Source organism: Mus caroli, unplaced genomic scaffold, assembly GCF_978045245.1.
Source record: "Mus caroli unplaced genomic scaffold, Mus_caroli_1 scaffold_2, whole genome shotgun sequence".
In the NCBI taxonomy this organism is placed as follows: domain Eukaryota; kingdom Metazoa; phylum Chordata; class Mammalia; order Rodentia; family Muridae; genus Mus; species Mus caroli.
Window position 1 is genome coordinate 3892558 of NW_028227257.1, and position 13825 is coordinate 3906382.

Below are 13825 nucleotides of genomic sequence, written 5' to 3' on the forward strand. Positions count from 1 at the left end.
GTCCCTGTTACTGCTATCACAAGAACCTCTGGATTTTTTGGAACTTATGTTGTGCTCCACTCACCAGTGATTTCAAGGACCTGGGTGTGCTAGTGTGACAGTCATGTGGAGAGTCCTCTGGAAACATTAGGGCCCTCAGCAGAGATCGCCTCAAACACTCATAAACAATCACTACCTGCTCATTTATCCTTAAAAGAAATTAAACAAGCTGGGCGTGGTGGCGCACGCCTTTAATCCCAGCACTCGGGAGCCAGAGGCAGGCGGATTTCTGAGTTCGAGGCCAACCTGGTCTCCAAAGTGAGTTCCAGGACAGCCAGAGCTATACAGAGAAACCCTGTCTCGGGAAAAAAAAAAAAAAAAAAAAGAAAGAAATTAAACAAATCTCATCGATTTCTCTCTATTCTTTTTTTCTGATTATAGCTCTAGGCAGCCTCTACCATCTACCTCTGTCTCTGCTTTCTGGGCAGCCTGTCTCTTTGTACTGCACCTCCAAGCTCAAACTATCTAAGACAGACAGAAATCTTTAAGAAGAGTTCCTGGTAAATCCAGACTAACAAGGATGTCTGGATCAGCTTGGGGGATTTTGCTGAGACCCAGCTCATTCCAGAAACCCAAGAATTAAGCATACCCATTCAGTTCAACTTTTGTTTTAGTTGTGAACCTGCCCAGCTTGGTGAGGAATCAGATGGCTCAGCAAAACCAGTGACTCTGCTAAGAATCCAATTTTCCTCATCTCTTAATTTCACATCTTAGCAGTTGTTTTTCATTTGAGAATGTCCAATTAGTTTTTAATACTGCATTCCAAGCTATAGGTGTGATGCCTTCTGTAGACTCAGTTGGTTACTCTGCTCTACTATAGGATGCCACCTGTGCAAGTTCCTAGCTCAGCTTTCAAGTGCTTTGCAGTCTGAAATGAAAGACAAACAGCTATATTTAATATCCAAATCAGCTCACTGGCTGGGACACTCCCAAACATCCACATTGCTCTTGGCTCCCCTGTGATACACCTAATTTCCTAAATCTATAGCCCATCTTTGCTACCCCAGAATCAATCAGAGGAGGGAACACTGGGGTTACTCTTCCCCATCTATTATGTGGCTGGTATTCTGTCTTTCTCAGCTCTCAAGCTGGTATCCAATTCCTTTACTGGTATGGAGATCTTGTTTGTTCTCCTTGCCATGAATCCAAAAGTCCTGCCTTTTTCTCCTGCCTACCCTTTGGCTACTGGCACTTCTGTTTCCCATTTACAATCAGCTTGGGGCAGGGAATCTCAGTGTCCCATTACGGGATTATCATGCAATTTGGGAACAATTTTACAGGAGTAGCATGAGAACCAATACATAATTGGGAATAAGCAGAAAACTAAACCAAACCAAACACCAAGCCCTAAGTATTGCCTTTTTGCTATTACCCTGGATTTACTTATGGTGAAACTAAGTTCAAGTTTCTAGGCATGGAATCTTGTGGAGATCCAACCTCACTTTACTCATATTTTCTTCTTGAAAACATTACTGTCTCTAACAATGCTTTCTGCTTTTCATTGTGCGACTCTAAACATAAGACCTGTACTTTACCACCAAAGAACAAATCCATATCATTGGTTAAACTATAACACCCATATTCTATAACAGTTGACACTGTAAACTACATAAGCCCCTATCCCTAAATCCTGATTGGTGTGAAAATGAAGCTAAAATTTGGAAGGAATATTTCTGTCTGTCCCTCCTTTTTTAAAAAAAAATTTTATTTCTTCATTTCTTTATTGTCTGATCTCTTATATATTTTTTTTACAATCCACATCTTATACCCCTTGTCTTATTCATGGTTTCTATTCCTGCACAAACATCATGACCAAGACGCAATTTGGGGAGGAAAGGGTTTATTCAGCTAATACTTTCATACTGCTTGCTGTTCATCACCAAGGAAGTCAGGACTGGAACTCAAGCGGGTCAAGAAGCAGGAGCTGATGCAGAGGCTATGGAGGGATATTTCTTTACTGGCTTGCTTACCCTGGCTTGCTCAGACTGCTCTCTTGTAGAACCCAAGACTAGCACTGCAGAGAAATGTTCCCACCCACAAGGGGCCTTTTCCCTTGATCACAAATTGAGAAAATGTCTTACAGCTGGATCTCATGGAGGCATTTCCCCAACTGAAGCTCCTTTCTCTGTGATAACGCCAACTTGTGTCAAGTTGACACAAAACTAGCCAGTACAATTGACCCCTTATCACCTTGACACACAAACACATCACAACTAAGCCTCAGCCCTTAGTTTCTTATTCATCCCTAAGTTCTAAGCAACTTTGAAAGTCCCACAGTCTTTACATAGTAAAGTTCAATCATTTTAAAATATCCAATATCCTTTAAAATCCAAAGCCTTTTACAATTAAAAGTCTATTAACTATGTAATCCACTAAAATATTTTCTCCCTTCAAGAGGGAAAAATATTAGCAAACAGTCACAATCAAAAACAAAAATTAAACTCCAACTGTCCAATGTCTGGGATCCAACTCACGAACTTTTGGGCTCCAACAAGGGCTTGGGTCACTTCTCCAGCCCTGTCCTTTGTAGCACACAGCTTGTCCTCTAGGCTCCAGATGACTGTACTTTACACTTGCTGCTGTTGTTGGTCATTTGTGGACCTCGAAACTCCAAAACACTGCATGATCTCTTCAGTACTGGACCATCAATTTCACCTGAGTTTGCACCTTCACCAATGGCCTTCCATGGCCTCTCACAGGGCAGGGCATCAGCAGCTCTGCATTATCCCTTCATGCCTTCAAAACCAGTACCATGTGTGTAACTCTAACACATTACCAAGTCCAGGCACAGCACAAGGTACAACCTTTACTATCTCTAGAACACTGTCTATATGCTCTCAGAAAACACTTCCCAGAAGATGCCAACTCAATGATGCTGGTTTCTTCTTAATCACTGCTAATTTCTTAGCTCCAGCTAACCAGCATCAATAGTCCCAGTAATGCAAAGTTTTCACTCTAGAAGTTCTGGTATCCTGTTCACCACAGCTGATTCTTCAGCTCCAGCTAACCAGAACCACAGAATCTTCACAAAGTAACAATGGCACTGAAAAGAGGCTTTAATTTTCCCTGTGAAATTTCACAAGCCAGGCCTCCATCTTCTGCACAGTTCTCAACATTATCTTCCAAGCTCCTACACAACATCCCACAGAATTCTTAACACAGAATGGATCTTCTAGCCCAAAGTTCCAAAGTCCTTCTACCGTCCTCCCAAAATATGGTCAGGTTGTCACCTGAATACCCCACTCCTGATACCAATTTGTCTTAGTCAGGTTTCTATTCCTGCATAAACATCATGACCAAGAAGCAGTTGCGGAGGAAAGGGTTTAATCCCGCTCACAATTTCCAAATTGATATTTATCACCAAAGGATGTCAGGACTGTAACTCAAGCAAGACAATTAGAAACATGCCTTGTATCCCCTTGATCTCCTTTATATGATTATTTTCATGATGATGAAGAATTAGAAATGTTTAAAGGCTTCCCAATATTGAATGCATTCATGGGTTTCTCATTCATAATGATGAAGATTTGGGAAATCTGAAAAGGTTTCACCATAGTATATTCCTAAATTTCTTTGCAGTATGGATTCTTTCATTGTGAAGACTCTAGAAATATTCAAAAATCTTCACCATATTAAATACACTCAGCATTTTGTCTACATTATGTTTTCTTTTGTCTTTGAATATGACTGACAAAGCAATAACACATGGCTTGCAAACATAGGGTTTCTCACCTCTATGTCTTCTTTTTTGTATGTGAAAATTTTAATGTACAAGGTTTTGTTCATTTGATAACTTTCATAGGGTTTCTCTCAACTGTGTCTCCTCTTATTTATTTAGGAACTACTGTGACTTATAAAATGTTTACCACACTGCTTATATTCATAGGGTTTCTATCCAGTGTGCATACTTTTGTGTTGGGAGATGACTCTTTTGTACAACTGCTTTCCCTAATTAGTGTTATTCAGAGGATTTCTCTCCACCTCATGTCCTTTATGGATTTGAAGATGATTGTGATGTAGAAGGGCTTTAAAACATTGCCAATATTCATGGGGTTTCTCTCCTGTATGTGTTCCTTTATATATTTGGAGGCCACTGCTCTGTGGAAAAGGTGTAAAAGCACCATTGCTAACATTCAAAAATCTCTCTCCTACATGTGTTCTTTCATGATTTTGTTGATGACTGCTTTTTGAAAAAGTTTAACCACATTGGTTAAAATCAAAGCATTTCTCTCAACTATATGTGCTTTTATGTGTGTAAAGACTATTGGTTTTCAAAAAAGCTTTACCACATTGGTTACATTTAAAAGGTTCCTCTCTGGTATATGTTCATTTATGTACTTGGAGATCAATGCTTGCTGCAAAGGCTTTATAAGATTAGATACCTTCATAGAGTTTCTCTTCTGTATGGTCTTTTTTCTTTAACGGTCACTCCTTCCTGCAAAGGCTTTACCACATTGGTTACATTCATATGGTGACTCTCCTGTATGTGATCTTTTATGGCATTGGAGACCACTGCTTCCTACAAAGGCTTTACCACACTAGTTACATTCATATGATGTCTCTCCTGGATGTGGTCTTTTATGGCATTGGAGACCACTGCTTCCTGCAAAGGCTTTACCATACTAGTTACATTCATTGGGTCTCTCTCCTGTATGTGTTTGTTTATGTTGTTGGAGGCTATCACTTCTTGCAAAAGCTTTACCACATTGTTTACATTCATAGGGTTTCTCTCCTGTATGTGTTCGTTTATGTTTTTGGAGATGACTGCTTTGTGCAAATGCTTTACCACATTGTTTACATTCATAGGGTTTCTCTCCTGTATGTGTTCGATTATGTAGTCGGAGATGACTGCTTTGTGCAAAGGCTTTACCACATTGGTTACATTTGTAGGGTTTCTCTCCTGTATGTGTTTTCTTATGGATTTGGAGAATATAGCTTCTTGTAAAGGCTTTACCACATTGTTTACATTCATAGGGTTTCTCTCCTGTATGTGTTCGTTTATGTTTTTGGAGGTCACCACATCTTGCAAAGACTTTACCACATTGGTTACATTCATAGGGTTTCTCTCCTGTATGTGTTCGCTTATGTATTTGGAGGTCACTCCTTCTTTTAAAAGCTTTACCACATTGGTTACAATCATGGTGTTTCTCTCCAGTATGTTTTATTTCATGCCTTTGACTATGACTCTCATATGCAAAGGCTTTACCACATTGAATAAACTCAGAGGGTTGCTCTGCAGAACAACTTCTTTCATGCCTGCAAATACAATTGGCACACGTGAAATCTTTCTTACATTGATTATGTATGATGAGTCTTTTTATCTGTATGAATTCTTTTAAAATTTGGTTTCATTGAAAAGAGCAATCTAATGTTAACATAATATTACTTTGTTTACATTCAAAGGAGTTCTACTAAATTATGGATTGTTTTACATCTTCGAGGTTACACGAAATGGGAACAGTACTGATTATCTGGCTCACATTTATAACATACTTTTTCTATAAAAGGTTACTCACATATTTGAAAAAAACAGGAAGAACTCACAGTGTTTGCACAATGATTGCATTCACAAATTTTGTTATCATGAGAGTAATACTACATTTGGAATATGAACAAATGCAAAAGAAAAATTCTCATTACTATTTTCAGCAGTTTGAGTTGGTAAATGTCCCCAGCAATGTTCAGAAACAAATTATTTATAAACTTATAGCACACTTAGAGTGTCGCTCAAAGTATTTTATACTGCATATCCTCTACTGTTTTGTAAAAGTGAAAGGTATGTGGTTTCTTTCAATACCCCAATGCTCACAAAGCTTGTATCCTTCCTAACCTTTGACATCCACATCATAAGAGAATAACAAGAGAAAATTCCACACACATTCCCAGCTGACTTTTTTTGTCACAGAGATGTGGTACAGAGATTAAGGTTTTTCAACAAAACCATTCTTGAATCTTATGAACTGTTCATCTCACTAAATTTAGCAATGTTATTACAAGAATATCATTGAGCTCAGATATACAATGGATTATTTGCTCAATACTAGGTTTTAGAACTATACTTGTAACCTAATCACTGTGTGTTCCTTTTACAATAGTTAACTGATATGAGACTGAAGACACTCGCACTTGTACAGCATGGCTCTACTAGGCTTGATTTAAACAGTAACATACCTGCTAAGCCATTATTTCTCTGTCTTTGAACTAATGGAATGTCTTGCAAAGTATAATTACATACCTGCCATACACATATATGATTTTATGAAATTCAGTAAACATCCATAACTGAAATCAGTGCTTATTGTACCCAACTGGTTTACTTTACAGCCTGTAGCACACATTAAACTTTCTTTATAGGCATTTTCTCACCAGCTTGCAGAGGAAAATTACCTTCCATGACTTCTAGAAGTTTGGAAATGGTCTTCACCTGTATGTCCTTCCCAAATGTAACCTAAAACACAGCACCAGAGAAAGTATGTTACATTATTGGAGTTAGGCAACATTTAAGTTACTAACTCCATTGAACTTTAAAACCATGAGTGGTTTATTCACCTTATTCTTCCTCATTCTCAATTGAAATTACAAAAACAATAACAATAACAAAGAAACAGTTGTGCATACATGTTATAAAGTAAATTAAAAAATCACAATATTACCTATAGCTGTGAGATTCCTATAGGTCTCTAGCATCACACCCTTGTAGAGACTCTTCTGAGAAGGATCCAGCAAAGCCCACTCTTCCTGAGTGAAGTTCACATGCACATCATCATAGGTGACTAAATCCTAAAAGATCCCAAATGTGCGTACATTAAAAAAAAATATGATGCAGACAACAGTGTAAAGGTGTACTTCAAAATAAATATTTGCTGACTGCCCTGCCCACCCACATAGTACTTTTTATCCAGTCTTTCACAGTTGGACAACAAAACTTAAGTAAATAAATGATCTCTGGGAACATGATGATATAGAATGCTGGTAGACCTTCCACATTTTTGTTCTCTGAGATCAAATATGCAAGAGTTCCCTTAAAACTGCAGTTTCCTCTCACCTATCCATGTCACCTGTATATACAAAATACCATTTCCATCTCCCCTTCCCTTCATGGCACACGTCCCCTTCCCTTCTTAGCCCCCAAGTATGGACAGACACCCCCTTCTTAACCATAGCCAATTCTCCCGAAGACCAAGCAGTCTGTCTAAAGAACAAGCTCACTATCTGTTTTCCTAGACAGCATTCTCATAGTAGCCCACAGAGCAGCAAAACAATATCAGGGAAAGCTTCCTCTGCCCATTTCCATGTGACCAATTTTCAACTTTTCTTCAATAACTTAGGCAACTACACCAGGAACCATGTGAACTTGGCAAATGTTACCTGTGCTAGTGTGTGTATAGAAATAAAATAAAATCATATTTCCTGACTCCAATAAAAATAACTCAAAGTGACCCCTAACCTGTTATAAATCTGACCCTATAGTTACTACTGATATGTCTTCCAAACAGAGAGGTCCCATGCTCCAGAGCTCTCTCTGTCATTGTAGATGATCAGAAAGTTGAGCTATTGTACTATAGCTGTTCATGACCCTTAGTGATTTCAGGCTAAACCAGGCACACAGGAGCCCATATACAAAGCAATGCTGAATGATCATTTAATGTCTGCTTCCTGCCATATGCATTATGTTCCAATCTGTCCTATCCACCCCCCTCAGCACCATCAACACCTGAGAAACTTCTGCATGTCAGAAGCTCCTTTTGTAACCAAGAATTGAATTTCTGTGAATCATGCCATTTTGACAATTGGTAACAGAAAGGTAAAAGGAATCTAATCAAATATTTCTGAAGGATGATCGTGATCAGCTCTTTACTACTAACTTCTAAACTCTTCATAAAATTAATCACACAAAACTGAATACAGAACAGTCACAAATTCTAGAAATCAAACCATTGTGTTTCTAATGCTGCCCTACTGCACAACAAAGGCAATGCCTGTATATTCACACTGCATAGTGACATTTAAGTTCCATACTTTCCCACTCCCAGGGCTACCGAGCCTTCTGGACACCTGTAAATCCACACACAAGAAGGGTCAAAGGACAAGGGCCTCTGCTATGATCACCACATGGACCAACAGAACCACACTCTGACCCACAGTCCATTTAGAACCAGCAGATCAGACTCAAATAGCTCTGCAGACTTGCTCCTCCTGTACTGTCAATGGAGATTACTATAATAACCAGGGAATGGCTTGTGGTCTTCCAGGCAGCTTGTAACACATGCATCTGAGGAGAATCCTGCAAAGAACCTGCATGCTACCTTCCCCTAGTGTTCCTGATGGTTAGGTCAGCCCAGAGTCCCTCATTAGCATGGAAAACCCAGCTGGGCCTCAGGGCAACAGCAGCCCCTTCCCTGTGGGATCACAGAATTAGACAGCTAAAACCTTCCAAACTGGGATGTTACACCCTACATGCAGACATAGCCCTAATCTGGAAAATTTACATTTAAAAGAATGTTCTAGTCCTGCACACCAAGTAATTTCCATTTTTAAAGGCCCAAGGTCTTTTCTTTATATATTCACTTATGCATGCAATACCCCCTACAGCCATCTCTACTTCTTATGGGGAATTCCTGCAGCCAACCTGCAACCAAATTCATACATTAACAAAAATTTAAAAGTGAAAGTGGCTATGAATTTTAAAGCTAGAAGCAGTTAATAGGCAACAAAAGGGGAGAAAAAGAAGAAATTAAAAAAAAAAAGACATCACTGCTCCTAGGATGTTGCAGTAGAAAGTATATTATACACAAAGTGAGAACGTAGCCAGGCCCAGTTATACCTGGGATAATATAGAGTAGACATGACCTGAGACCTTGTGGAGAGAGGAAGGAGGGCAGAAGCAAGAGCCAGGTCAGTATGACTAATGATAGATGAAAAGGCCAGTTCCCAAATGATTGGATTAGGTCCACAAAATACCTCACAGGTGGCCCCATCTGTCAGGCTGATGCTTACCATCCAGCCTCTGGGAAGACCTATTACACAAGCATCCTTTTCTAAGATGCTTGCTTCTCCTCTTTGTGGGAGATGACATTGCACTTACCATGTCTGAAGTTAGGAGCTTGCTTGAGGTAGCCTCACAGCATACAGCGAAGACACTAAGAACAGATCACACAGAAACACTGAGATCAGCTGAGTCACACAGAGGAACATGCAGGCTTAGTACCTGGAAGTGTCACTGCCTCTTCTGACTGGCAACTCCTTGTGGAGGTTCTGATGGCTATTGAGTCTTATTGACATGAGCACCACCCTTAGGGTTAGAGTGTGCTGAAGGGACACAGCAGAGTGGTTCCAGCCTGGGCCAATCCTTTTCCAGATCTGCAGATTTGCAGTTCAGTAGCACCAGTGTGTCTCCTCCAACAGTCTGTTCCTTCACCAAGCCCTTGGGAGAGGCTAAGATTCCTGATCCTTGCTGCCTAAGTGCCTGCCTATCCCCTTTCTGGGCAGTGCCCCTGGGTTCACTGCTTTGAAAGTTTGGAGCTTGCCTGAGCTCCAAATCCAGCACTCAGGAGGCATTTCCCCTTCTTCCTCCTGGAATCGAGCTGGATAGCTTGCAAACCCCATCAATCAGCTTACACTGGAGTTACCAAACTGTCCACAGGTGGTCAGTGCCAGAATCTTAGTAACTGAAGAGAGATTTTAGGACATAAGATTTTGTTTTGTGGCTTCAGGCTGGGTTTAGGTAAAGTGCAAGCACTTTCCACCTAATGGCTATGAGCGAAGGCTCAGAGCAAAGCAGGAAACACATGTCAGACACTGTGGAGCACTCTTGTTAGTCAGCTCATTGTCCTCAGTGGTTTGGTAAAACAAATATAACAACAACAAACCCACACCTATATTGGTAAAATATATCATTTTACTGATTTGAAAAAGATCAGGCCTTTCTTGGTTGAAGGAATGATATTAATAAGATAGTGTTTGCCCTTGCCCCACGTGCTTTGTTAACTACTGAAGATCTATAATTTGACACACACAGCTACAGCTAATGGCATGTGTTTTACATTTCTGATACATTATATCTATATAGTACAGATTCTAAAACAGAAATTCATTATTACTGGCTCAAGCTAACTTGCACAAATTAAGCACCCACCAATCTAGTTTTATTTAATCACATGTATTATTTAATACATTTTGTGAAATTATAAAAGTATTCACCCTGCCTCTTATCCTTCTCTAGAATGGTGACACCTGGAGCAGATTCCCTTAAACTTTCGTCTATGATCTAACTATCTCCTGCCCTAGTTCACCTGACAGAGATAACAGTAAACCATTGCTCCTGTTCTCTACTGAAGGTGTAAGAAATGAACAGTTCATTATATGACTCAAATGAGTAATTATAAAACACTACTTTGCTACATTCTTTAACTCAAGAATTTATGAATTTCCATCAAAGGAAAGCAAGGTCATTGCCCTGGGGAGCAGCAGACCAGGATCAAGGCTTCCTGAGTCAACATAGCTTGTCTTAGAAACATCTCTATAAGGGGAAGAAGAGACAGCTCTCCCAGAATTAACATGTCATCCCAGAAAGGAATCACTCCATATACAACTAAAATATTAATTAGTAAAATTTCTTGATGGCAGCATGGATTCAGCTGTGGCTAATGCTCAAAGACCAGCCAGCCCAAAACAGGTTTTTTGGATTCCACACATGCTCTCATCCATAAGCTCCTTTCCAGTTCAGTCCCCAGGTTATTTTGAACAATTTAAATATGGGCTGGAGATTACAAGTCCTACTTAAGACAGCTAGGAGATATACAAAGCAAAGACCCCCAGAACATTTTAAATGCCTCAGAGCCCTGAAATAGCAAGCCATTTCTCAGTGATGGGTTCCTGAGTTGGAGGTCCCAGGAGATGAGAAAAATAGCAAAAGGAGAAGGTAGAATTTACAACAGCTGCAGTGGGGAGAGCTTACACAATTATGTCTTATGCCAAGTAAACTTTTTAAGAGTAGCATCTTGTATTCTACTTACAGGGATAAGTGGAAAGAAATGGAGACCTCTATGAAGTCTGCAGAAAATAGCATACACTGGGACAAACTCAGAAGTCTAATAAAACAGCACTGGAAATTATAACTCCCAAGTATCAAAAAACCATGACTGACCAAGCCCCCAGTGGACTTGGGACTGAGAACCATATCGCCACATTGTGGAAAAAGTTGGAATCTCAGGATCTGAAGCTTCTCCTCCCAGAAGCCCTAGCCACAGACCATTGCCACCTCTCCTAATGCTAATCCTGGCTTAAGAGAAAGAGCACTATTTTGTATTCAATGCACCAGGGCCTTAGGTCAAGCTCCTAAGGCTTAAGGCTCCAGGCTCTTAAAGGTCTGGAATTCAGGATTGAGATATGCAATTCTCTACACATTAGGATCAAGCTGTATTTGAGTGGACCAGCCCTCAACACAATAGTATTTTTCCTTTCAAAGAGCTGTCACCAGCTGTAGTCCTGCCCTGGAGGCAAAATTGCTTTTTCCATGAAGGAAAATGGATCTTTATGGCACACCAGGCCTTAAGGTTAGTTGTGACCCTATAATGCCATTGTGAGTAGCTTGTTCGGGGGCCTGTTCTTTGATATCAGCATAGGTCTAATGCCTGACTGTATAGCAGATTTGTCCCTTTTGTTATGGTTGGGAGACAAATTTCTGATAACCCTGGAAAATTAACATGCATATGGCTATAATAAACTTTAACCGGACTGCTTAGCATACTACATACCTGTCAGGTGTTTTACAGCAGTCCTACCTCAGCTACATTCTAGTTAGTGTCACTTAATATTACCTAAGCATTGATGAATCCATAACATCATCAACTCTACTCTTGTACATCAGAGCTTAATAGTGGAGTGCTACCCAGCACATAAAATGTCTTCTACAACCTCCACAAAAACAACTCCAAATGGATCTTGCACCTACATGATAAATGCTAAGGGCAGAACGTAGAGAAGATAATATAGAAACAGGGGCTGTTAAGTTTGTCAGCCTGCCAAGTACATTTCTCCAGCATAGCCCGTCCTGGAAATGTTTTGTGCAGATGCAGCCTAATAATAAAGTTATTCAGAGGCCACAGCCGGGTCCAAGAGAAGACTAGGCCCACAAAGGACCTCACAGGTGACCTCATCTAGCTGCCTGCTTCTAATACCATCCAGGCACTGGGAAGTGGTACTACAAGTGCATTTCTTGCTAAGCTGCTTGCTCCTCCTCTCTGTGGCAGATGACATTGCGCTTACCATGTCTGGATTTCTGAGCTTGTAAGGTCCCCTCACATCACTCAGTAGAGGCACTCAAAACACATTCCACAGAAACGCAAGATCAGATGAATTACAGGGAGGAAGTTGCTAGCTTGGAACAAGGAAGAGCTGCCTCCTTTTCTGACTGGCAGCTGTGTAGAGATTCTGGTTGGCTAAAGAGTCTTGAGTGACATGTTAACTACCCTTAGGGTTAGGGTGTGCTAAAGGCACACAGTTCCAACCTAGGCCAATCATTTTCCAGATCTAGAGATTCAAGGTTCAGTAGCACTAGTGCCTTTGCTCCAATAGATTACCTGTGCATCCTCCTAAAAGCCCCTGGGAGTAACTAAGATTCCAGACCCAAGGTGCTCAATTGTCTGTTACTTCCCTTTGTGGGCAGTGTCTCTGTGTTCACTGTTTTGCAAATATCTTACATAGCCCATGAATCAGCTTACATTGGAGTTAGCAATGTGCCCACAAGTGGAGAGGTGACTAGAATGTTAGCAATTAAAGAGAGATTTTAGGGAACAAAATTTTGTTCTGTCTTCAGGCTGGGTTTAGGTCACCTGCAAGTCCACATGATGGTTATAAGACAAGCTTCAGAACAGAGCAGGAAACACATGACAGACATGGTGGCCTTCCTGTCTTTCCTGGCCTTTGTGGCCATCAGGCACAGACAGAAACAAAAAAATACACAGGCAAAACAACCACACAAATAAAGTGCTGCTGAACTTCTTTGAGAGAGACAGAGAGAGAGAGAGAGAAAGAAAAAGAGAGTGAGAAAGAGAAAGAATAACATTTAAAGAGAGCACTGAAGAATTGGTACAATACAATAACTCTTACAGTCATTTCAGGTGCTTAGAATCAGTGCCTTACAATCATTTTCAAAATGAATATTGCCAAGCATGATAATTTGTGCTATCAATCCCAGAAGTGTGGATACAAATTCATATTCATGAATTTGAGGCCACACTCCTCTACATAGTCTCTTACATAATATAAACCATATCAAATAGGCTTAGTTTTTTAAAGGGTAGATACAGTTACACTGTCAAGAACTAGGAAGCAATGACCTAAATGATATGAAGTAAAAATGCATTCTATTTCCAGGCCAATCTCGCAGTCTCCTCTGAATTCAGAGTGATAATGAGCTGTAAGTAAAAACAGACAAACTCTTTGGAGTCAAACTCAAGGCTAAGATGAATAGTAACCATTACAAAACTGGATTTGCCTTGCAGTTGGTAATACAATTGAAATCAGCAGTTAATAAAACCTACCATGCCGGACAATGATGGTGCAAGCTTTTAGTCCCAGCACTCTGGTGGCAGAGGCAGGCAGATTTACCAATTGAAGGCCAGCCTGGCCTACTGAGTGAGTCCAGGATAGCCAGGGCTACACAGAGAAACCCTGTCTCGAAAATAACAAAATAAATAAATAAAACATACCATGAACAGTGGAACAGTGGAAACAAGTTATACTATGTAAATCTCAAGACTATAGACGAAAAACAAGTGAAAAT

The 13825-nt window shown here is 40.1% G+C and overlaps 1 pseudogene; it reads right to left on the bottom strand.

Moving 5' to 3' along the window:
* Positions 1-4413: 4413 nt before the first annotated feature.
* LOC110285842 (uncharacterized) lies at positions 4414-9174 on the bottom strand (annotated as a pseudogene).
* Positions 9175-13825: the final 4651 nt, after the last annotated feature.